Source organism: Arvicanthis niloticus, chromosome 16 (genome assembly GCF_011762505.2).
Source record: "Arvicanthis niloticus isolate mArvNil1 chromosome 16, mArvNil1.pat.X, whole genome shotgun sequence".
NCBI classification, from domain to species: Eukaryota; Metazoa; Chordata; class Mammalia; order Rodentia; family Muridae; genus Arvicanthis; species Arvicanthis niloticus.
Genome location: NC_047673.1, coordinates 48013277 through 48038726, shown reverse-complemented (window position 1 = coordinate 48038726; position 25450 = coordinate 48013277). Strand labels below are relative to the sequence as shown.

Here is a 25450-nt window from a genome sequence, read left to right as displayed (position 1 = left end):
ATGAATTACATTGACCTAGACATACAGTTTTTAAAAATCGATGGAATATTCCGTTTCATAGCTGTTAACTACTTTCGCTGAGAATGCTTTAAAAAAAAAAGTGGCTAGTGAGCCCAGTTAACTAAACTGTACCATTATGGAAAAATAAAACAACCTCTACAAATTGTGTACGTACCAGGTGACACTGTCATGGATTAGTTTTGTCAGTGCCACAGTCAGGTAAATCCTAGAATCCTTACCCTTTTTACATATGTGAGTCTTTAGTCAGGACAAGTGTGCCAGTGAAGATAGCTTGGTATAGTAACCCAATACAATGGTGAGAAATGGTCCGCAAAGCAGAAATTATGCATCAGTTATGATTTGAATATGAAGAGTCCCCCACAGCGTCCTGTGCTTGAACACTAGGTCCTTAGCTAGTGCTACTGTTTTTGGGAAGTTGTGGAGCCTTTAGGACTAGGGCCAAGTTAACAGAAAGGGCTCAGTTTAGGTGTGTCTCGAAAGTGGTGTCTGCTCTGGGTCTTGCCTGAGCTCTCTGCTTCCATGGAGAGATAAAGGACACTATGGAAAGCTTCTGCTAACGTGGATCATAGTATGGCCCTAGGGCCATACCTTCCGTACCTTGAAATCCTCTCCTGTTTAAGTTGTTTCTGTTGGGTTACAGCCATGAAAGTAATGTAGCATCTTACCATCCTTTGTCACAAAATGAAACTTTCACTTCATGTGGTAAAAGTTACTAACTTGTCCTGTTAATACCTCATCCATTTTTAATATCTATAAGTGTAGATACAGACGACACGAAAGGACTACTTTAGTTTGTCTATCTTTAATTTGCTTGAGGTAGGGTTTCGCTGTGTAGTCCGGAATGGACTGGGATATGTGACATTCTCCCACCTCCACCTCCCCAAGTCTTAGCTTTATAGGAAGCCATCAAATGCAGCTTAAAATAAATTTCTGTTAATCCACCCACAAGTACACAAAGTACTCTTACTTAAATTGGGCTTAGTGACTGTGGCTCTCAGAGGAGTAGTGGTTTGTTTCTTTGGGTGCAAGGGATGGCTTTGCTGTTCATGATTTTCCTTAAACACACTTTAAGAAACACAGAAATATGAAGTTGAGAATTACCAACTTCTCTGGAGATTTGGAGGGGCCAAGGTACTTTGCAAGCCTTCTGCATGTTATTAAAGGGTGGCTTGGCAAACTTAATCTGTAGATGAGGCTGTTATAAGAGACCCTCAAAGGGAAAGGGAAATGCCGAGGATCCTGACAGGTGTGTATAAAACACTGCCATAAATCATCAGACTCCAAAACCCCCTCTGATTGGATTTCTTAATAACTTTAATTTTTGTAACCATATCCCTTCATTAAATTTCCTCTTGGTGTCTGGAGACAGACAAGATCGATTAAATTCCAGTATCTTAATGCTGTTCATTAGATGAGTGGAATTGCTTTGAAAATTCAAATGATAGTACAAAACTCCCATGTACCTTAAATCTTAGGTTGTTGCTTCGTGTAAGGCAGAAGCCATTTCACTTCTCAGTGATACCCAGCTCCCAATGCTCAGAATAATAATCCTCACTCAGCACCCCCACCTGGCTTAATTTTTTTTTAATTTGAGGGTTGAATGGATAGTTTTGTTCCAATTACTATTCTAATGGAATGTGTGTGCGCTCGAGCAGACACACACACACACCTACCTGTGCATAGCATGCAGCTCCCAGTTTCTTGCCTGGACTAGGAGAGTGTGCCATATATACTACGCTGTGTTATATGAGTCTTGTCTTTCTTCAACTGGCCCCACTCCCAGTGAATGCCTGCTCATTTCAGTTGTATTGTATTTTATTTATTTTCACCAATATTATGTCTGCTAGGTGTTAAAGATATAGCAGGAAATAGGCGGGGATAGACTATTCTTTTATTACGTTAGTCTCTAACTCACGAAAAGTTAACATGGATAGAATAATTAGCCAGTGCTAAGATAAAGTTTTCAAATAGAACAGAGCTATTAACCATATTAGTATTGAGAAATATAAATCAGTCCTTTGATGAGAAACTAATTAGTAAGTGAAATAAAATTAGAGTTTGTCTTTTAAGAGTACTGGATTAACCATCAGTAGACAACTATGTTCTATGATTGTTTAATAATTTGACTTGAGTTCTTTTTCTTTTTGTACCAGGGATGTAACCCAGAGTCTCCAGTAAGCTAAGCATGTGCATCGTCACTGAACTAAACCCTTTAAGCTTAGAAAATGCTCTAGGATTTACTGCGAACGTTAAGATTTCAGTGTCAGCTATATAAGATAGTTATTAAATAAATATTTAACCTTTATTTAAAAAGTTTTTTAAAGGTAGTAGATTTGACCTGTTTTTAAGACCCACTCTGAGTTAAATGTTAAGTTGATGTGATGTGTAGTATAACACGCAGGCAAAGCTTTAAAGTAATTACAGTTACCTAAATACTGTGTAATTCAGCTTTATTCAGCCTCTCCCGCACTCCAATTCCTCCTGTTCAGGGGGACTGATCTAAAGAGAGATGTACTTGCATTTTAGTATGGCTTATAAAGGAGGAACTTTGTTCTCACAGCTTCTTCTACAGTGGTTTCATCTATGGCAGTAAAAGCACCATGTTCTCTCTCTCTCTCTCTCTCTCTCTCTCTCTCTCTCTCTCTCTCTCTGTGTGTGTGTGTGCATGTGTATGTGTTTCTGTATGTGTGTGAGAGTGTGTTTCTGTATGTCTGTGTGTCTGTGCATGTGAGTGTGTGTTTCTGTATGTGTATGAGTGTGTGTGTGTGTGTTTAATTTTTTATTTCTCTTTGGTCACAAGCTGTTATCTTTACATAATGCAATAAAGGTGAATTAATAGGAAGATAAAAGCATACAAAATAGAAACCCGCATTAGATTTGAAAGCTGTTACATTAGCTCTCAGGGGCACTGTACGATGCTCAGTGCTGACTTTGGCTTCCTGTGCGCAGATATCTTCCCTTCAGGAGCCATCACAGTTCCTAGAGTGGAGCTGCTGGCCAGCATCCTCAGATTCAGGGACTCCACAGAAATCTATTGCCCAGAATTGATATTGGTTTAAGGGCAGTGGTTTGGTGAAATTATAGGCTTAAAACAGGGAAGACAGACTTTATATTCTGGATGCTTCCTTAGAATGGCAAACAGGTGAACTCACTTTTAGGTGAGATTATCTCATTGGACCCCTTTGACAGCCCTGAAGAGTTGGACACACTATTGCCCCCAGGTACCAAAGCCAACTACTTGGAGTGACATAGCTAAAAAATGGCAGAAAGTCACTGTGAAACAAGGATTTGTGACAGCCACTTTAGAGCCAAGGTTAATCTCCTTCTGCCATCGGTCCCCATCACCTTTTTAAATAAAATTGCTGCTAAGGTCACAACAATACTTTGCTATTGGTGAAAATCTGCTAGTTTCAGCCCCTGATTTTTTTTAAAACAGTATAGTTTTTTTTTTCCCTGCAGGGTAATTATTTTAAAAATAAACCCCAAATTTTAACCTTAGCACTTCTCCAAATCAGTTCTCAGAAGTACCCCTACTTAATTTCCCGAGGATAAGCAATCGCTGTGCTTTAATGAAAGACGAGCCCTTTAAACGATAATGAGCAACTTTGAGAATTACAGCTATTAATACTGACAGTAATCACCAAACTCTCAAACCACAGAGTGTATTCTGCATAGAGCCCCATTCAGTCTGTTTTAAATACATGAGACTTTCCACACTGTTTTAAATACCATATCTTGACTTGTTCATTTTTTTTTTAGGTTTTATTTTAAATTATGTGTTAGTGTTTATGTTTGGGTATGTGTACATAAATGTGGGTGCCACCAAGGCCAGAAGAGGGTGTCCAATCTCCTGTAGCTAAAGTTACAGGCAGTTGCGAACCACCTCATGTGGGTGCTGAGAACTGAACTCAGGTCCTCTGTAACAGTACTAATGCTCTCTAAACCATTGAGCCATCTTGGCCACCACCCTGCTTTGTCCTAACATATTAAATGTTCAATATACTTAATGACTAGGTAGTAGTTGATGAATGCGTTTTTTTATTTGTAAAGCTTGAGTTATGTATAATGCTTTTCATATAAAACCACTCTGTAACTATAATGTAACTCAGTCTAATAATTAAAATGTTGGGGTTTTTTTATTATTTAAAAATAGCTGGATAGCCCATTTTATCATGCATGTTTTATTTAGGAGTTTCTTTATTTCACATTTGGAATAAACTTGTCTCTCATAAAAGAAAACCCTGGCAGCCCGAAGTTTGACAAGCTAATTGGTCATCATAATCACCCAGAAAGCTTGTTTCAGTGTTTTTATTTTTTTCCTGTGAGCTTTTTAAAGAAAGATTTTCTTAAGTTCCCATCGGACTGTATTGTTCTGACTGCCTCAGTTAGCTGACCTTTGGTGAGGGGCAGCATTCTCTCATCAAATATAAGTGAGTTACAATTACTTCGGAAAAGTCCCGTTAACTACTTAATTCTTCCCCTTAGCTACCGCACTTCCAGATTGCCCCAATCAGAGGTGTCTGTGTCATTTTCTCTCAAACAGCCAGACCTCCTTCCCTTACGATTTTCTGCCTCTGACCTAAAGTTGCCCAAAGTCACTGCCCAAAGTTCCATTTAGTAACTGAGATCTTGGGTGTGGCCAGGCATGCCTTTTCTGTTTGTTCGTTGCTTCTGGATCCTTCCGGTGTCCAGAGCAAGGAAATGTGTTTGGTCCTTTTTCTTGTGAATCCACATGGAGATTTCTAATTGAAATGTAACATTACTTTTTTCATCACATTTGGATCACCTTGAATTTTACATCTAATTAAATTTGTTTACTGTGAAAGTATGATGTTGACATTAGTAAAGGTAAGAATAAAACAATGAATAAAGGTTTAAAGTTTTCATGCAGAAAGAAAGAAGAGAAAAGGAAAAAAAATATCTGGGCTGGGCATGCAGCTCAGTGGTTAGACCGTGTGTACCACCTTCTAGCACTGTGAAAGCTAGCCAATAGAGATGAAGTTTCCCACTCAGGACCCACTTGATTTCCCCATGTTCTGTGACTCAACTGTGTGATGTCTTCAACGATGGGACTGTGCCATCGAGTTCTAGGGGGCGACCAAGAGCAATGGTCATGGCCGGTGAGTTTTGTATGGGTAGGTCTGGGGGGACCTACCAGAGGATTGCTACCGGCTCAGGACGCCCCAAGACCAAGTTCTCAGCACAAAGGAGATGCAGTTGCCCCAGAGCAACAAAGGTCATTGAATAAGAGACGAAGACAGGAGATGAGGGAAAAGGAGAAGGGGTGGGAACAAGGGAGAGGGGAAACAAGGCAAGAGAGAGGAGACAGGGGTGTTTGTCCTGGGGTAGAACAAAGCCTCAGACTCAGGCGGACATTGCACATAGAAAAACCTCAAGTTATGATGAGAAGCTTAATTTTAATTGGGCATGTTAATTACATGACCAAAGCTGGCTTGTGATTGCTGGACTTCAATACTTTGGTAGCTGGACCTTAGCTGGCAGCTTTAGGAAGAGGAAGTGTCCAAGTAGGGGAATAGACTTTAGTGGCTAGCTTTAGGAATACAATCTAACAGTTTTTAGCAAGGCAGACTGAATGGGGGTGTAAGCTGGGGCGGGGTGGGGGTGGGTGTTGGGGGACGAAGGCCTGCCTGAGCCAGCCAGAATCCTTTCAACCCCCACAAGTCTTATTGCTTTAACTTTAACTCCCTTTTAAAAAGTGTCTTACGACCAAGCAGCTGACAGCAGCTATAAAGCAAGCAGAGAACTCAGTAAAGACCCAAGAGTTTACCTTCTTTGAAAACAAAATTTGTGATTTAACTTAAGACCCTATGATGCCTCAAGTTTAAGGTATCACACGGCGTAGCTTTCTGTGACTGGTGTTTGTAATGTTTGAGTTTACTTCACAACTTCGTTCAATTTGAAAAATATTCAAACCACCTTTGGAAAAAATAGCTTAAGGAGAGGAGCTGAACGCATGAGGGTTAGGAGTTCAAGGTCATCCTCAGCTCTGTTGTTTGTAAAAAAAAGAAATGCATGACTGTGTTTTTCTTTTGAGTTTTATTGTCATTATGTTGTAGTGGTAGGTGTTCTTAGTGTGTTCTTTCTTGTCTTCTAGAGAGGGGGAGGGAGGGAGGGAGGGTAGGGAGGGGTGAAGGAGAGGAGAAAAAAAATCCTACCTGTGAACTGTCTGTGAGCCTTGGGCCAGGGCTTTCATGCTGGACCCTGAGCCCTTCTCGAATTGCTGACAGAATTGCTCTCAGCCTGGTCCTCGCCTTCATTATAATTTTTTTTTTTTTTTTTTTTTTTTTTTTTTTTTTTTGGCAGTCAATAAAATTTACAGTCCACTGTGGCAAAGAACTTCCTCACAGGGCAGGGGGAAGACCTCGGGTTATTACATAAACTTTCTAGCAGGCCAATTTTCTTCTGGATAAATAATTTTTAAAACAAACTCCACAGGAAGCTTAGTAAGTTAAGAGGGTTGTATGAGTGTATTCACTATAGAAAATAAAGAAGACTGAGATAAGAGAGAAAGAAGTCCTTGGAATCTTAGCACTGGAGAAAGCTTCAAGCTTCGCTTCCTTCATCTTCTTATTTGTTGCCTGTTCGGGGCTATGCAGTGGCAGCATTGCGTAAAGCCAATGTATGTAGTTACTCTACCCTTAGAATTAATAAAGATTTTGAACGAACAATACTTTGCTTCAAATTTTAACAGTCATGTGTCCTTCAGCTGTATTAACTATAGAATAACCTCTTTAAGTTCCATTCTTTTGGTGAACGTTTATGCATAACGTCATTTATGAAATTAGAATTACCTTCCCAAAATATATGTCTAGGTCTAAGACTGTCTAGTCAGGAGAAACCTAGAAAGGGAAACAGTGAGGAACATGGGCCCTGCAGCTGGTGACCGTGCATTTGATCCCTGCATTTACTGCCTCGAGATAAGGCTTTCAGAGAGCTAAACTCTGAGTCCTGTTTCTTATCTGTGTAACCTGAAAATTTATGGTACCTCAGTAAGGAGGTTCCTGGTAAGGATTGAAACAGATAAGTGTTGGCTCTTGGGAATGTAGGTCAGTGAAGACAGCATTTGCCTAGCATGACCAAGGTCCAGGGCTTTAGTAGGTGTGCATATGCATACACACTCAGAGGGGTGGTGTAGGGACGAATCTCGCGGGCGGGGAAAGGAGGGAGTCCGGCAACAGAGTCTCAGGGCGGTCTGGCACCAGGGCTTCCCGCGCCGCCAGCCCCACATTCATGCAGCTGTCGGTGGGCGGGCCGGCGGCTGCATCGGCAAGGTTCCAGGGTTCCAAAAGCTGGGAATCAGGCGGAGAGACCATGGACATGTGGAGTCTGGTTTTCCAAAGCTTTTATTGTTCATGACATGGTGAATGGATGCAGGTGTTGTGCGCTTCTTCCCCCCTCAAAGGCCAGGGGAGACCAGTCTTATAGGGAAGAGAGAAAGGGGAGGGAATAACTTAATTAGCTACGCCCCTGGCCTTTTGATAATTCATTAATATTTAAATCTCTGGAGGTGGAGACTTGTTAGTCACACACTCTACCTGTCCTACGTGACCAAAGGTAACAGATTAAATGGAGTTACCTCGTCCAAGGCCCAACATCCCACCCTCTTTTCTTTCATAAAAGGAGAGGCAACTCTGTGTTAATGAGAGATGTGGACCACATGGAAGTAGTTTGGAGTCCCAGAGCGCGGGGAGATAATATGTCGTCCCTGACAGGCAATGTCCTGTTGGGTCTCCTGGCTATCTCAAACCCAGTGCTCTATCAAGGGGGCCTAGGAACAGGGCTAAACATCCTACCGTCCCTAAAAGGGTCTCCGGGGTTTAAAGCCCGTTCAACCAGGCTATGTCCAAACCATGTCTTCATGGCCCAACATCTCACTGTTTTTAGTGAAAATTTTGGATGAGGTGGTCAAAATAAAACACTATGTAGGCCAGAGGGTGTAGCATAACTAAGTCAAGGGTAATGGGAATTGAGGGTAGGGTTTGGAAGGCAGGGAATCATTGAAACAATTAAATACAGATTGTATAGTTTGAGGGTAATGACATCTGATTAATCTAAATAGACATTATGTTTTCCTCACTAACATGTAACTTTAGCTATGTGACTTTGGCAAAAGAGTTCATTTGTAGCTGGAAGGTCTGGATCTGTCTTCTGTAGTGCGCATCTCTGGGTTTTGGCGTGTATCTCTGGAGCCTGGTGTGGGTCTCTGGATCTCAGCATGTTCTGGGTTCTTCAGTCAGATGAGATGACTGGAAGAAGGCAGCTTAGCAGGTTCCAGGAGGTGGCGCTGTCTCTGGATCTCAGCGTGTCTCTGGAGTCTGTAGTCAGATGAGGTGGCTGGGAGAAAGCAGCTTGGCATCTCAGGCAGGTTCCAGAGGATGGCTGGACTCTGTTGGATCTGTGGGTATACCTGTAGGATAATTACAGGAGGGAAGCAGCATCTCCGGCAGGGAGATGTCTGTAGGCTGGACATGGGGCATTAAATTGCTTGAGAACAAGCACCTTATGGCCTGTCGTTAAGATCCTGGAAAAGCAAAGGTGTTTGAGGAAATTTAGTCTTAGAAGGTATCTTGGATAGCTGAGGGAGAAAAACGATGTTAATTTTGTATCTGGGATTGGCAGCAACACTTTGCCTGTAAAAGAAATTAGTTGTTAATTAAGACTCAAGATATGGTGATCAGCACGTTGACTTAACTGTGGAAGGAAATTAGATGGCTTTTAAACCTTGAAGAAATTATAAAGGTTGAAAAATAATGTTGGACATCTATCACAAGTATTAGAGAGAAAAGGCAGCATTAAAATAGAAAAAATAACAAATTTTTGGTTGAAAAAACACAAGCATTGTTGTTCTAGGTGTTCCTGTTAGGAAGAAAAGGAAACGTTTAAAATTTTTGTTGAAAAACAGGAACGTTTGTTGCAGGTCCTCCTGTTGGGGAGGAGCAGTAATGGCGGGTTTAGAAGCAGTGGGGGGAGGGGCCTAGCTCTGCCATGTGGCGTCTGGGTGCTCTGGCAGAGAGGTTCTGCATTCCCGCTTTTCTTTTTCTTAACTGGTAAATTTTAAATGTAGATAAAAGTAAAGGCCAACTTTGAAAAAGTTTAAGGCAAGCAAGAAGTATTGGGGAGGGCTAAGAGTCAGAAAGAGTGAGAGTCTGTGTCTATGGGAAAGACACGTGGAAGCTGGATTGGAGTCAGCAGCTTTGAAAGAAACTGGCAGGCAGCACAGGGGGCAAAGGGTGCAGGCAGGATTTTAGATCCGCTGCTTCAGGCAAGCTGGCTGAGCTAAGTAGCTTTAGTCAGCTGCAAATGACTGAGGGTGAGGGACAGCATAGGCTGGCTAAGGAACACTGGGCTGGGTAGCAAGCAGGGTTCCGCCCTGTTGCTTCAGGCAAGCAGGCTAAGCCAAATAGCTGTAGCCTGTCGTATATGACGGGGGAGTAGGAAAAGAAGCTACCTGGCAGGGCACTAGGGGCTAGAGTTTGGAGTTGGCGATTTTGAGAGAGAGAGAGAAAGAGAGAGAGAAAGAGAGAACGGTCTCAGCCGCGAGAAGGAGTCTCTCAGCCAAGGGAGTCTTAGAAAGAGGGTTACAGCAGGTATTGTGGCTTGAAAGACAGCTATTAGCTGTGAAGGAACCCCCTCTGTGGAGCTGGGGGGATGGGAAGAGTGGGGGGCTAAGGAGCCGCCGCCATCTTGTCCTTGAGCTGGAGAACACGTGGGGAGAGAGACCTAGTTTTTTTGTATTAGGCAAGGGTTAGACTATAGCTAAGAATCAGAGAAAGAAAGAGGGGGTAGGGTGGACAGAGAGAGATGTTACTCACGGTTTTTGCAGACACCAGCGGGGGGCGCTTGCGGAGCTGGCTCTGTGCACGTTGTCCACCACCTGTGGGAAACAATGTGGCCCGTGCGTGGGTGCACGAGTGTGGATCTCTGTCGCTGGTCTGCACCGTCCTTTGTCAGAGATAGGGCTATTGTAGAGGAGCAGGGGCTAAGCAAGGCACTCACAGTGTGCAAAGCAGACTCTGCGGTAGGAGTCTCTCGGTGGGAAATCTCCGTTTTGGGCCCAAGCCTCGGTGATGGGTGGGCGCGGCAAAACAGGAGAATGTGGGGGTCGTATGGGCAGCAGATCCATACGCCGAGATTGGCCTCCATCTGGGGTCTTGGAACTCCGGCAGAATGGAGGCGGGGAGCGCGCGGGGCGCGCTGAGAGAGGACCAAGAGACTTCACATCTCGCAGGAAGTATATTTGCTTAGCAGATTCAGCCAGGATTTTTCTTGTAGACGCATGGGTGGTCGTGCCCCACGTTGGGCGCCATCTGTAGGGACGAATCTCGCGGGCGGGGAAAGGAGGGAGTCCGGCAACAGAGTCTCAGGGCGGTCTGGCACCAGGGCTTCCCGTGCCGCCAGCCCCACATTCATGCAGCTGTCGGTGGGCGGGCCGGCGGCTGCATCGGCAAGGTTCCAGGGTTCCAAAAGCTGGGAATCAGGCGGAGAGACCATGGACATGTGGAGTCTGGTTTTCCAAAGCTTTTATTGTTCATGACATGGTGAATGGATGCAGGTGTTGTGCGCTTCTTCCCCCCTCAAAGGCCAGGGGAGACCAGTCTTATAGGGAAGAGAGAAAGGGGAGGGAATAACTTAATTAGCTACGCCCCTGGCCTTTTGATAATTCATTAATATTTAAATCTCTGGAGGTGGAGACTTGTTAGTCACACACTCTACCTGTCCTACGTGACCAAAGGTAACAGATTAAATGGAGTTACCTCGTCCAAGGCCTAACAGGGTGGGTGATGTACATGAAGCCACAGACGTGGCTTTGTCGTGGAACTTTAGTTTACAGCATGAATAAAGCACACATACAAAGGTTAAACTAGTTTATTAATATATTTTATTAGAGCCCAGCATGTCCAGAGCAACACCCTGTAAGCTCATTTTAGGACCCATGGTTTCCATGCTGGACATTGTGGGTCTGAGTCGAGTCATGGATGGTGAGTATCTCCTACTTTCAGGGAAGGATTGTGTCCCTGCTGCAGAGCACCGTCTGAGGGGAAGGATCCTGGCTATGTTTGTTCTGTTGCCTCCTCTTCCCCTCGTGCCGCACAGAACGGGATGGAGTTGTTTCTCTTGCTCAACAACTCGTGTCTCTCTTAAAAATGCCCAGAGTTTCTTGAAACCGACCACTCCAATGGTCTGTAGGGTGGTCCAGAAAGAAGTGTAAGTGTGTTGAACAGCATTAGGATAAAATCGAAATACTGCTTTCCTACCAGCCAAAAAGTGGTTAGCAAGATTAATAAATGCAAATTAATTTAAAATTCTCTGTAAAAAAAATGTAATGTTCTACTAATCTAAATAAAATCTGTTCACTTCCTAGTAAATCAGAGATTTAGAAAACATCCTGAATTATTCTCTGTAAAAGCTGTGTCTGGTTTGTTTTATTTGTGTTGCTGTTTCGTTGAGATGCTGTTGTTTGAGCATCAGATAGCTCAGGCTGCCTTTGAGGTTTCCATCCTCCTGCCTCAGCCTCCTGAAAGCTGGGATTAGGGTAGTGTGTGTCACTGCTCTCTGCAAAAGCAGTTTCTTAACATCTACCCCCATCTAGTTCAGTTCTTGATCGGTTCTGGTTCCCTTAAATTTTTCATGAGGACCTTTTTCCTGTGACCCAAAGAAGGGACTGAAGGTCACTTTCATAGGTAAGTATTCTGTAGGGTTTGTTGGTTGATTAGTTGGTTTGGAGTTTTATTTGTTTTGTGGGGTGTGGGGGATGGTTTTGTTTGTCCCGATTGATACCCTTTACATTACAGGAAAAATCAACAGAGCTCCAGTCTTGAACACAGTTAACCCATCCTAAAAAACAGCAAGTCCTTCAGGATGATGTAACAATCTTTCCTTAGCTTTCTGGAAGCCAGTGTTTGAGAAGTGCATGCTAGAATAGAATGTGAACGAACGGCACTGTGGTCTTGGGCGTGTTCCTAGTGTCAGGAATCCTGTCGGTCTAAAAAAAAAAAAAAAAAAAAAAAAAACTTGGGCATTCTTCAGCTGTGGTTTGACAGCTCAAATTTCAGTGTTTCAGTACAGCCAGCTTAACGTAGGACAAAAACACTTTAAGTGTTTAATTTTGAGAAAGACTAATTTACTTGCACAAATTTGTTGGAAATGCCTCTCCCCACCCCCATTCCACAGGCCGTCACAAGAGATTATAACGTAATCTGGAGGAGCAAAGAAGCCTTCGGCGAGGCCCGTTTCATGGCACTGTCACAGTTGGCTATTTCTCTGGTGAGAGTGGATGCCAAAGCCAGACTTTATATGTAATTTAAAAAACAGAGGAAGATACATCAGTAGATGTACTAATTGGGCTTTTAAAGGCTCCGAAAATTAATTACTTGTGTACATTTCTCAGCTCCTAGAAAGTGTAAGTCATTCTCAACAGCATTTGTGAAATGCCTCGGCATCCTTGTTAAAATGCTTATAAAACGGAGGATTCAGATCTGATCCGACACTTGTGCTGTGAAAAGGGAGAGGAGACCCCAAGGCTTTTCTCAAATGGAGCTTTTGTTCCAGTTGGAGAAGGAAAAGCTAAGAGAAGATTGGGAGTTAGAAATGGGCAGAGAGGTGAAGGAGTAAAGGCCAGAGCAGCCAGAGCAGCCAGAGCAGGTGGGAGGCGCAGATCTGTGCAAATGATGAGCGTAAACCCAGAGAGGAGAGGAAGAAACCAGACCGGATGTGCTGCTGGCTGCGGTTCTCAGAGACAGGCAAGAATGATAGTCCTTTTAAACAAATAAGCACAGAGGACTGACCTTACCTGAGGCCCCTAGGAGAGCTGAAATTGTCTGCCTGCCAGACCTCCCCAAGGTGGTCGGTCACATGGCAGGTTGATGGTGGCCATCTTCTTCATTGTGCCAGGCGTCCTGCTCCTGGTGGGGGAGGGGGAGGGAGGCTGTTGTACCCTTGCTTACTGTGGGTCCAGTTAGTTCTCCAGCCTGGCTTTTCTGGAGCAGTATTAATGTGCCCATGTGTTAACCTGTTACTTTTGGAATAAGTTCTTTGTTGGTCTGGGACGCTGGGTGGTGCTGAAAGGGAGGAGTTGTCTGCTTAGGCAAGGTGTGGAGTTGGCTTGTATTTGCATTCAAGAAGAAGCTAAATGTTGCTTCTGAAATGTAGTGTTGTAAGCCAAGGCGCAGCCAGGACGCCTCAGTTTCACACAGTATAGAATAACAGCACAGGGTACAGCATCATGGCCATAATCAAGCCCATACTTGTTTTGCCTGCTGACCAGCCCTTTTTTGAAATGCGCTCCCACTGCCTTCTCCAGCTTTGTTTTTTTTTTTTAATCTCCCAAAAACATCTTATTACTCCTCCCTTCTGGCTCAGCTGCTCCTCTAGAGTGGTCATTCTGAGCTTGTGCTTTGATCTGCTGTGTACCACTCCCATGGATCCAGTCTCTGAAGACAAATGGATGACCAAAGTCTGGCCCCCTGGCAAGCAATTCTTAAGGGGTCTGTGAGGAACTGTACTTCATCTCGCAGCTTCCGCTTTGCACACAGGGTATCCCCGTCTTCCCTCCATCCTGTCTCCTTATCCGTGGACCCATGCTCTATCTTGTGATGGGGAGCCTCAGGCCACAGCTTTCCCTGGCATAGTCCCTCCATTCTCTAGGTACCGATTCCTCCCTGTAGGCAAAGTATCTGGCCTTTTGGAGAACTGAACTAGATACTAGGAGAAGTACAAAATCCATTTGTCTTTTAATGATGTGTCTGTTCTTACTTGAAGGCCACAGGGCACTTGGGACAAACTAGACAATAATCTGCTAAGCATTTCCACAAGAGACCAGGCCTCTTGAGAGTTGAGAAGTGAAAAAAAAAAAAAACTGTCAAAACATGTATGACATAAACAACCTGATCTGCATTCAGACACATTTCTGCCACATCTGATTATGTTTCTTAGACCAGGACCCATAAGACAGACCCTGTGCCCCAGAATGACACATCTGCCTTATCAAGTCTCTTCCTTGGGGTGATTTTCATTTTCTTTCCAGGTTTGTGAGACAAGATTATTTTACACGGATGGAAATGTATGTGCTCTTAAGTTCCCTGCTTTGTTCTTGATCTGTTGTGAAGAAGAGGCTTCAGGGCAGAGCCAGGAAGCTCTAGCTCCAGCTGCAGAAAGCGGTCCTGGGCCATGTCAAGGGGGAGCATTATATTCTGTTCTTAAATGTCTTCCCAGAGGGACAATAAGCCGTTGCGCTTTTAGTTTTTTGAGAGCACGTTAAATACTCTCTCCCAACCCAAATCACCACTTTCCAGTTCATTCTGCTCTCACTCAGTAAAAATGCCTTCGTTAATGTTGTAAGAAACGTTGAGGATTCTGTTGGCGTCATAATTTTTCTGTGAGACATTCAGGGAGATTGGAAATCATTAATGTGGCTTCTCTGGACTTGGCAGGTAGGAAGGAGGATGGAGAACTAAACTGTCTGCTTGCCTTTGAGTGACACTAAACTATAAAATCGAGTGTTGTATTGGAATTAAGAATCAAAGAGGACAAGGACACAATGGAAACAGACACACACACACAAAGAGAGAGAGAGAGACAGAGACAGAGAGTGAGTCCCTAGGGATTAATGCTGGCAATAGGCTTTCAGAAGATGAGTCAGAAAATGGAATAAAGGGGGACTCTTACTGAGCAATTCTAGGTGAGAAAATAGAGTTGATTAGCAGAAGCTGAAACAAAGTTGTACCGGCGCTGTGAGTGGGCGGAGCTGAGCAGATGTGACCCCATTCCAATCAATTCAGCCTTAAGTCCTTCCTCCTTTCAGTACCTGATGAAATGCCCTGATTGTTCTTCCGAAGTGTCTATTCATCAGGGTTAATTTCCCTTCTTTCAAAACCATGTGCACTTTAAATGTATATTTCGTCTTCTCGTGTGCATACATAATATATATTCACACATACATTATTCATAAGTTTAAAGCATCTTCACAGATTTCTAGTTTAAAATCCCATTGCTTTTTAAAAAAAATTTTCCCTACTGGTCCCTTTATTTTTTCCAAACATTTGATTTTTTTTTACTTTTTAGACAGCTCATTCTGTAGAAATAATCTGATAAGATTTACTGTAAAATATTGGCAACTTCATTAAAATGTATTGTGTAGCTTACATATCATCTATAAAATGAAAAATTCTACTTAGGAGCTTTCCTTTGAAGACCTGGGAGACACCTGGCTTCTGAATACAAAGAGTTAAGAATCTATACCATGGCCTTCAATGGTTTCTAAAACGCATTCCCTTTTACTACCTTCCCAGCCTGTGATCTCACACTAGAATGTCAGCATAAACTGACAAGTACTTCATAACACCTTTTGAAGTGTACTGTGACGTGATTTATTGGTCATCCATTTAATACTTGTGTTTAATACTTGTGTCCTAAAAATCACTTCAAATCAGCTGACTAGTTAATATTAAATATTCACTATAAGAGATCTTTCAATATGTGTCTACATGGTTCATCTCGGGAACTAAAGCATGAATTTTCATAAAGTCCCTGCAGGTAAACATTATTTGGATTTTATAAATATTTTTTAAATTGATGTGTTCCATAAGCTTCTTAGTTTTTATTTTATTTTATTTTTATTTTTATTTTATTTTTGGTTTTGCCTTTCTCTGTGTAGCCCTGGCTGTCCTAGAACTCATTCTTGTAGACTAGACTGGCTTGGAACTCATAGAGATCCCCCTGCCTCTGCCTCCTTGCTGTGGTTAAAGGCATGTACCACCAGCATCTTGTTAGCTTCTTGATTAGGTTTCTATGATAATGACTTTGATCATGGTCAACTAAATAGTCTTTCTGGGAGTGTGGTGCACGCTTTTAATCCCAGCACTCTGGAGCCAAGGCCAGGTCCATTTGATCTACATATTGACTTCCTGTTCAGTCAGAGCTACATAGTGAGGCCCTGTCTCAAAAAAATAAAAAATAAAAATACATAGTCTTAATGAATAAAAGATGGAGGGTTTGTTGTTGCTGTTGTTGTTAAAAATATCAATTTGTTGCTCGTGGCTTTCCTATGATAAAAATTAATCATATTTTATTATTGTTGTCTCATTTTTAAAAATTTATTACCCCTTAATTATTACCGCAGGTTTTTATGTTAGAGTCTAAGTTAGAGTCCCTCTCTTATTACTGTTTGTTTCCAAGTATAAAATTTATCCGGGTGCATCTCGTGAGATAGGTTGATCTGGAGAACTAAGAGGGGTATCTGTAGATTTACTTTCCTGTGTCTAAATAAAGCACTCATTTTTCTGTAAAGCGCCAAGGTTTCACTTGCAAGAGAAGATTTAGCCAACGCTAAACAAAAGAGGAGACTTTAGAAGGATTATTCAAATTTTAGACGTGTAGGAAAGTAACATGTGTGGTTATCTCATTCAGATTCCCAGAGCGCTAGCGTAAACGCAGCAAGCGTGAGATAGATGTATGCGAGGTCCGTTTCTATTCCAGGACGTGCTGCCGTAAGATGATCCACAGAGAGATGATGTCTATGTACCCAGCCCTCGAGCAAGCACCCGCCCGGCACCTGCTGTCTGCCCGGTGATTGAGTCTCACACATAGATAGACTGTTGTTTGCCTGACCAGGAAAAAAAAAAAAGTGTAAGGTCTGTGGGAAGAGGTTGGTGAGTGGTTTCTGCCAGCTAAATTGCTGGATTGAACTACTGTGTGCTTACTGGAAATTCCACATTTACAGACTAGAACATTACAGATTACAGAGTTAATACAAAGGATTTTGAGTGACTCCTGTCCTTTCAAACTATAATTTCAATGTTGAAAGTTAAAAGTTATATTGCTAAAATCTACTAAGATTACTAAGATACTTTAAACATACAACTTTTTTTTTTTTTTTTTTTTTTTTTTTTTGGTTTTTCGAGACAGGGTTTCTCTGTGTAGCTCTGGCTGTCCTGGAACTCACTTTGTAGACCAGGCTGGCCTCGAACTCAGAGATCCTCCTGCCTCTGCCTCCCAAGTGCTGGGATTAAAGGCATGCGCCACCACCGCCCGGCCAAACATACAACTTTTTAAAAAGTGCAATTTTCAGCCAACCGGCGGTGGCGCAGCGCGTAAGGAGGCCTCCTGCAGAGGACGCGGGTCCTCTGTGCTCTCTCTCTCTACCCGCGAGTTCGAATCCTGCTCAGTCCTGTTTGTCTCCTCCCGCGTCTCATGGGGGAAAAAAAAAACATGTAATCTTAGTTGAACATAGTGGTACATACCTTTAATTCCAGAGCTCATGAGCAGAGGCAGGTGGATTTCTATGAGTTCTACATAGTGTGCATTTCAGGACAGTCAGGGCTATTTATCGAGACTATGGTTTTGGTTTTTAAAAATCATAACTTCCATGAATTTAAACTATGTTAGTTCAATTTTGTTCAGAATTATACTGTATACTTATGAATAAACGGAATGGGTCTGTGACCCATTCTACTAATAATACTTCCAGAGATACTTGTAGACAATACCCAATCACTGGAAAAAATCTAAAGTTCCAAAAGATCAAGCTTAAAAGTTGAATTAGAAAAAAAAAAAGTTTACCATAGTGGCACATGCTTGCAATCCCAGCACATGGATGTAGGAGACCAGAAGTTCAAAATTATTCTTAGCTACATAGCAAGTTCAAGGCCAGCCTGAACCATGTCTCAAAGACCACCACCAACTACAAAACCACAAAGTGATATTTTGATGTTTCTAAGAGGTTTGGGTGTCTCTTCAAATGGAGATAGCTCTGAGAGCTGAGCTCTGACAGATTTAAAACTGGAACATAAGCACAGATGACATAATTATTATCAAAAGAGAGAATATACAGAAACGATGTCAGTAATTTGTATGTGTGTTGTTTGTGCCTGTGTGTGTGTGTGTGTGCGCGCGCGCACGTGTACATGTATGCACTTGCATGTGGAGGCCAGAGCTCTGTGTCGAGTGTCTTCCTTGGTAATTCCCTGCCTTTACTTTTCTTAAGATTTATTTAGTGGTATGTTATGTGTACGAGTGTTGTGCCTGCCAGGACTGGCGGGTCGGACGGGATCTAGAGTTACCTGCGGGCTATTTCGAGCTGTCATGTGAGTGCTAGAAACTGACCCCAGGTCTTCCACAAGAGCAGGAAGTACTCAGCCTCTAAACCAAGCCATCTCTCCAGCTCCCCAACGTCAGGTGGTTTTTAGACAAAGGCCTCTACTGAACCTAATGCTCTGCCCCCTACACACCGCCTTTGGTGACGGTGGCTAACCACTGAGCTTCAGGGATCCACCTGTCTCCACCCTTATCTCTCACAAGAGGCAGGTTACACCTGCCTTTTCAGCATGGGGGCCAGGGATCTGAACTTAGGCCTTTACGCTTATGAGGGGAGTGTTTTATCCACTGAGCCATCTCCCAGGCCTCGTGTCAGGCCTGGTGGTTTTTCATTTGTTTGCTTTTGTACAAAATTGGATAATGGGAAGAAACTTGCTTAACCCCAGCTTAGTTCCTTAGGTGATTTTAAGCACCTAAAAGGAACATCTGAGGTTTCCACTCAGAGCATCCAGGACTCATTATTTATCTGAAGGAAAAGTCTTGGATGGATTCGAAGCTCCTGGGATGACTATGTGCACCGTTGTCATTTGTTAAATAGGAAATCCAGTGGCCAGAAGCTGGTACTAAAAAAGATGTTCGGACCAGACACCAGAAAATAGAGATAATTCTAGAAAACCTTAGGGAGTTTATCATTACTTGACTAGTTGATTACCAAACACAAGTGGACATTTTCTACCAAGTATATAGTATTTTCAGTACGTTTGATTTTCTCATGAAGTCAGGAACAATTATCCTATTCTAACAATGGAAGAGAAAGCATTAAAGCCAGTGCAAAGATCCAAAGCCTTTAAGTGTGCCTTCTTGGGCTCTTTGGTTGTTGCCGTGTGATTGATTACTTTTAGGCTAGGTAAGGAAAAGGTGGTGTCAGTGCAGATGGATATACCTAGGCTAGTCACACAGGTCTGTAATTCCAGTGACTCTAGAGACTGAGGGAGAAAGACACAACTTCAAGGCCTGCCCGGGCTCCAGAGTGAGTTCCAACTCTGCTTGGCAACATAGTGAGACTATCTCAGAAAAACAGGATCTCAGTGGTAGAGAACTGACCTAGTGTGTGTGAGGCCCTAGGTTTAGTCCCTTGGGTCTTTTAAATCAAAAGAAAATAAAGGAACACCAAAAGATATCCAAATCTACAAGAAAGCCCAGAGACGGCTGGGCCAGCCGAGTAATAGTGAGATAGATGCATTATGATGCTCTCGTGGAATGGAAGTCTCCATTTTGTTCTGACTCCTAAATGTCCAAAAGTATGATTTGGCCAAGTTTTTAGAAAGATACTTACGTTCATGTTTGTCACACACTATAGAATAGGGCTGTACAGTTGAATGCATTTTTGTTTTCCTTGGTGTGTCTGGGAACTTGGTAAAGCACCTTTCCAGTGCTTAATCTGGCGGCAGTAACTCGCAACCCTGTGACTGTGGTTTCTATGGTGTGTGGGCAGTTTTGAGAGAAAAGTCACGTAAAAGGAGGAATCACTAGCTTTATAACATAAGCAGGGGCGTCTCCATAGACAAGATCTTAACACTTTGGTCTCAAGATTACATACGAGGAAGAGGCTTAAGGTGGCCCTGCCAAAGCCTACCACTCAGTGTCTGAGTCTCTCAGCTGGGTTTCTTTGTGTGAAATGATGAATATTAAGACTTTACTCCAGTCTATTAAGTCTGGTACTTTCAAAGGAAGAAAAGTACACAGGAAGCCTCCTCTAAGGGTGTCTATTTGTTTTAGTAGGTAATTCTTGTCATGGTGTCATATTTTATCTTATTAAGTCACACCCAAAGTTTGTGTGGGATTTTATATTCCCATAAGTGTACTGAGCCTAGAAGCACACCAGAGTTCTGCCCTAGGCCCTTGAGTAGACGCTGCCTTGACAAAGTGAGCTTCAGTCCCTTTTTAGTTCAAGAGTCTTAAAATATATTTAGAAATAGGATCATTTCTTACAAGAGATGATAGCCTAGTGCAGGGTTCTCAACCTTCCCAATGCTGGGACCATTTAATACAGTTCCTCATGTTGTGGTGGCCCCATCCATGGTATTATTTTCAATGCTACTTCATAAGTATAATTTTGCTACTGTTATGAATTGTAAATATCTGGTATGGGAACCCTTAAAGGGGTCACGACCCACAGGTTGAGAACCACTGCCCTAGATTTTCTAAGCGTTGATGAGATCTTCATTTAATCTCAGATTTATCAGGTTTAAGCCCCGATTAAGCACAAATTATCTCCTACAGACGTGCAAGTACACATGCATGCACGCACGCACGCACGCACGCACGGACACGCCTTCCTCGTGCACTTATAACATATGGTGCCCGGGTGGGCCACAACTCTCAGTGTCACCAATTTTCAGCTCTCTGAAAGGAGAAACACTTGAAGGTCTGGTCAGATGGGTTAGTTTGGATCCAGCTGTATTAAACAGAGCACAAGGCACCAGGGCCTGAGCATCCTACATCCCCCTCACACCCTGCCACATGTGCGATAGAGGCCCTGGCCTACAGGCATTCTGTTTCCTTCAAACTGGTAGCACATAGTTGATTTTGACAGCCTCCCTTCCAGGTCTTTGCCTGTTTCTTCTGTTGAGGGTGAGTGACTACAGCCCAAGAAATCATGTGACTTTTCCAGTTTAAAAAGCTGTTTTGTTTCATTTTGTTGGTGTACTTGTTAATTTTGTTTAGGAGTATTTTTGATCAGTAACTAAAACTTACTGTGTGATGCTTTTAAATCCTGCGGCTCCCGAGTGATGATGCTGTTCAACAGTGGCCATTTTCTCTAAGCTGTCGTTCATCAAGGGGCCATGTAAGTACATAAACTCATCCTTAGAACCTGTGATTCCACACCTACTCTAGGATACTGTCATTTGCTCAAAAGACCACTTTTATAGTCCTTGGGACTAGTGTCATCTCTACCAAGGCATGATCATCCTGGAAAAATGCCACACATAAAAAAGGATTTGGGGGCTCAGAGCAGGGGACATTATATAAGTTGTAAGGAGATAGTGACTAGTCTGACCTTACTTCTATTTCACATTACCATCTGGTGAGAAGTGAAGTGGTTGTATTTTTCCCCCTTTGTGACTAGAACTCTCTTGTAACAGTACCTTTTGGTCCTCTTCGCGTTCCTCGTCAGCGCTGATTCATTGACTTTGGCTTGTAGAGTAAGTCACTTGCTGGGATAGTACCATGAGTCACGGAGGCTTCTGAGTCTCGTTTACTCTCTGGGAGAAGGAGTGCACAGCTTTGCTTCTCCAGGGAGTTAAGAATTACACTGCTTCTGAGCTGCTCTCTGAATCATTTGACATTCAAAGTTGACATGATTGTTCTTAATTGATGTGGAGTTTGACAGACAATTCTAGTATTTGGTTCTACCTTCACAGTTACTGACATACAGGCTTTGAGAAGCCAGTAGCTTCAATTTTCTGGCACAGCTCTGTATCATTAGAGCACACTATCATGCAGAGAGGATAGTGATGACCCTGGTGAATTCATGATCTTGCCAGGAAGGGTCTGTCTGAGCCAGAGAATGGCTAAAATTTTGTTTTGAGATTTGTATATTACATAATATACAGCTTTGGTGAGAACCGATCTTTACCAGTTGGCTCTAAAATTAGTGCATGGGCATCGTGTGAATTGAGAATTTATTGATATATAAATCTGATTAATTAATTATAAGCTTCTACAGTTTTGATTTACTGGGTTACGGGGATTTGTGACAACTAGCTGCAGGAGTTAGATGGCTGAGAAGGAACAAACAGCTCTGACACAGGTGAACCAGAGCTGGGAAGAGCACCACCTGGGGCTGGCCTAGAGGAGGTGAGACCATTGGGGCAGAGAGTAGCTGTGTATAGTGCAGGATGGTGCCAATTTTTTAATATTTCCCACAACAGGTCCCAACTCCATAGTCTCCATTTTGCATTTTTTCCTTTTCTTCTCTCTAAAGCACAAATTGTAGGATTCATTTATCAAGAAAATATTTGTCGGGGAGCTCCATACAAAGACAGATGCTGAGGATACAAGAGACATAACCTTTGTCCCTCACCAGATTACCAGTTGAGTACGAGGATTGAGGGACGCAACCCAATCTTCCACCTGTCTTTGCATATAAAGTTTTATTGAACATAATTGTTCACATCTGTTTACATAGTGCCTATGACCACTTTTACACTACAATAACTGATTTAAATAGCTGCACGAGAGACCTTGTGGTTTGCAAAGTATCATGCAGTTAGGATAGTTATGACCCTGGTGAATCTGTAAGATATTACCAGGATGGCTCTGTTTGAGTCTCGGAAAAACTTACCTAGCCCCTACCTCTTAGGTAACCATAGAGACATTGCATAAACGTAACCTGGAGTGTAGCAAACTCTTGTCCGTACTGTTAGAGACTATCTACTGTGGACTGTGGCCATATGGGCGAAGCAAAGCAAGCAAAGTTAATATCCTATATTTGATATGAGAAAGTCCTTCTGAGTGTTGTGAAGGAAAAATGATGAGGAGAATCGGTGTGTGTGGAAGAAGGGGAGCGAGCAGAGACCCTTCAGCCAGTCAGAGTGTAGATTTGAACACTACTCAGTACTGACCCTGAACTCAGATCATTTGGTTAGGTCTTTCTGGGTGATAATGGTCATACCTCACTCATGAGATTACACGAGCTCGTGAATGGAAGCATTTGGAGCACAGTATCCACACGAAACACTAGTGCTACTATCAGAGTAACCTTTCCTAGAGGTGACCGGCCAACATGAAGAAAACGGAGAAAGGATAATAGAAGTAGTGAAATGCAAGAGCCACTGGGGTGACAGAATTAACAGGAAATCCTGAGGGACGGCAGGTCAGTAGAACAGATAAAAACAAAACAGGAAGTTGATATGAAATGTGACTTTGGACTTCATTGGCCAAGTAGACGGTGAATAACTCAGGGTCTGAGGCAGGGAAGACAGCGATGAGTCTGTGGTGTGAGACAAACAGCAGGTCCCGTTGGAGCGAGTTGAATAGAGATAATGGAGATGGATAGAAGGGCCCGGCAACCTTTGTGTACGTGATCTGGAAACCGGAAGTGTGGTGTGGCCTAGGGAAGGGAACGGAAGAAACATCAATGGAAGACTGGTTGCTGAGCTCGGAAGAAAGAGGGGTAATGGGATGAAGATAGAACAAACTTCTTCTAGAACCCTAAGAAACACTAGCAGCTTAAAGTGGGACAAAGAACCATGAAGATCCAAACAGCTTTTAATGGAAGATGCACTTGAGTTTGAATCTGTCGCAGACCTTCCTTGGTGAAATAGGAAGTTGAGAAATCCTCTCCAGCTGAAATTTGCATTATCGCATGGTTCTGGGAGCTCCCTTCCGTGTGCTGTTATCTAGTCCACATTCTCCTGCTACTGCTTCCTCCTATGAGACAGACAGTAGTTAATTTAGTGCCTCCATATCCACTGCTGGGTCCTTTCCCCAGCTCTCACAGGCTCTTTCACCCATGATGTAAAAATTTGACATTTAAAAAAAAAAGTCTTCCTTTTTATGTTCAATTTGGTTCAATGTCAGTAATGTCAGCCTGATACCCTACAGGGTTTGCTAATGCTTTCTGTTGTAATTCGAGTACATGGTACGCATTTGAAATGGCAAAGAAACAGACACCTCCCATCATCAGAAGCACACCTTGACTCCAGTGGCTGCCCCCTCTGTTGCAGAATTAGTCAAACTTAATGTGCACTTTCTTTATGATGCGCTAATCCCGAGGGACTCTTGAGGCCTTCACTAACATTTTTGGCGTGATGACCTTCTAGTTATCTACTTTTACTGTTTTAAGTTAGTATACAAAAGCAATGGATTCCATGCTGGGCAATTCTGGGGCTCGCCTTTGACCCCAGCACTCTGGAGGCAGAGGCAGGGTGGGTGGATCTCTGAGTTTGAGGTGAGTTTAGGGCAGCCAGGGACTCTGTTACACAGAGAAACCCTGTCTCAAAGGACAAACAAGTAATGGGTTTCACAGTGGCGTGTATGTGCGTGTAAGGGAGATTGTATGTTGTTTTAATTTGTTCCCCGTTTCCACAGCCCTCCCTGTGTCTTTATCACCCTCTGGCTGGTCTCTTCCTCACCCCCAAAGTTTCTCTCTTCTGCCTTCTTTTTTGCACTGCTCTCTCTTTTTCTAATTACTTGCCTCTGGCCTTGCTGTGGCTCAAAAGTTAGAGGCAAGCTCTTACACAGCCGCTGCGGGATGTCTGAAAGAAAGGCATCACACTGATATGATCAAGCTGTAGTGCACCTTGTAGTTCATGTTCTAGGGACAGGTGTGTGAAACTTTAAATTGATCCCGACAACTGGTGTAATTTCACCCAGTTCTCTGAATTTTGTTTTCAGTTTGTTTACAAAAGGAATGGGTCTCACTGTGGCATTTTCATGCATCTGTATGCGAATGTAAGAGAGAGATTATATTTTGTTTTCACTTATTCATATATGTCTCTGGAGAAATTCATAATCAGCTGATAGCTACTATTGCCTCGACAGAAGGAAAAGCAAGAAATTGTGCTTTTTCACTGTGTGACTATTGGATCTGTAGCCTATTAGATGCTGTAATAGTACTCAAATAAAGTGATCATTTTTTAAAAAATTGATTTTGAATTCTCTAAAGTTAATCTTGAGCCATCTGATTGCCACCTGAAATAACTTATGACAAAAATTCCTATCTCTAATGAATCATACGTCATTAAGCATCCTAAATATCAGGGTTGTACCTAGAGCTCTCATGTGTTCCTTAAAATGAAGTTTTGAACTTTAATTCTCAAGGTCATTCGATTTAAAATTTTTCTCAGGATTGCAGTAGTGCTGTTGACCTATTAGCGGATGGCATAATTGAAGTGTGGGGTGACCTGACATGTGGAGTTGGCCTACTTTGCAGTTTGCAACGAGCCTTGTGTCCTCTTGCCCAGCTGAGTTGTCTCTGTACCTCCCGTGCCCAATTACCAGCTTAGCTCGCCCTTTAAGCTAATAGTTCTCGGGCTTAGGTGCCTATTACAACCTGGGGTGCTTTCAAAACTCCACATGCCCAGACCAATTAAATCCCAGTGCCCGAGAGCAGGGCACTTTCGTATTCTTCAAGGTCCCTTGAGATGGTGTTCATGTAGAGAAACACTGCTCTGTGAGAAAGAATGGCAGTATCTTGGCAAAAGGTTAACATACTGTACCTGAGAAGCAAAGGCATTGAAGATTTCTGGTGGGAAGATCTGTGTAGGTGGAAGGCTCCAAGCTGGAGAGAGAGCAGCCCTTCCCAGATACTCTTACAACCAGGGTCTTCACTGTCTTACCAGGAATGTGGCAGAGTCAAGCACAGACAGTA

At 42.9% G+C, this 25450-nt stretch overlaps 1 protein-coding gene across 1 annotated transcript in view; it reads left to right on the top strand.

Moving 5' to 3' along the window:
• Galnt7 (polypeptide N-acetylgalactosaminyltransferase 7) overlaps positions 1 to 25450 on the top strand; it is a 125520-nt gene that overhangs the window by 44726 nt on the left and 55344 nt on the right.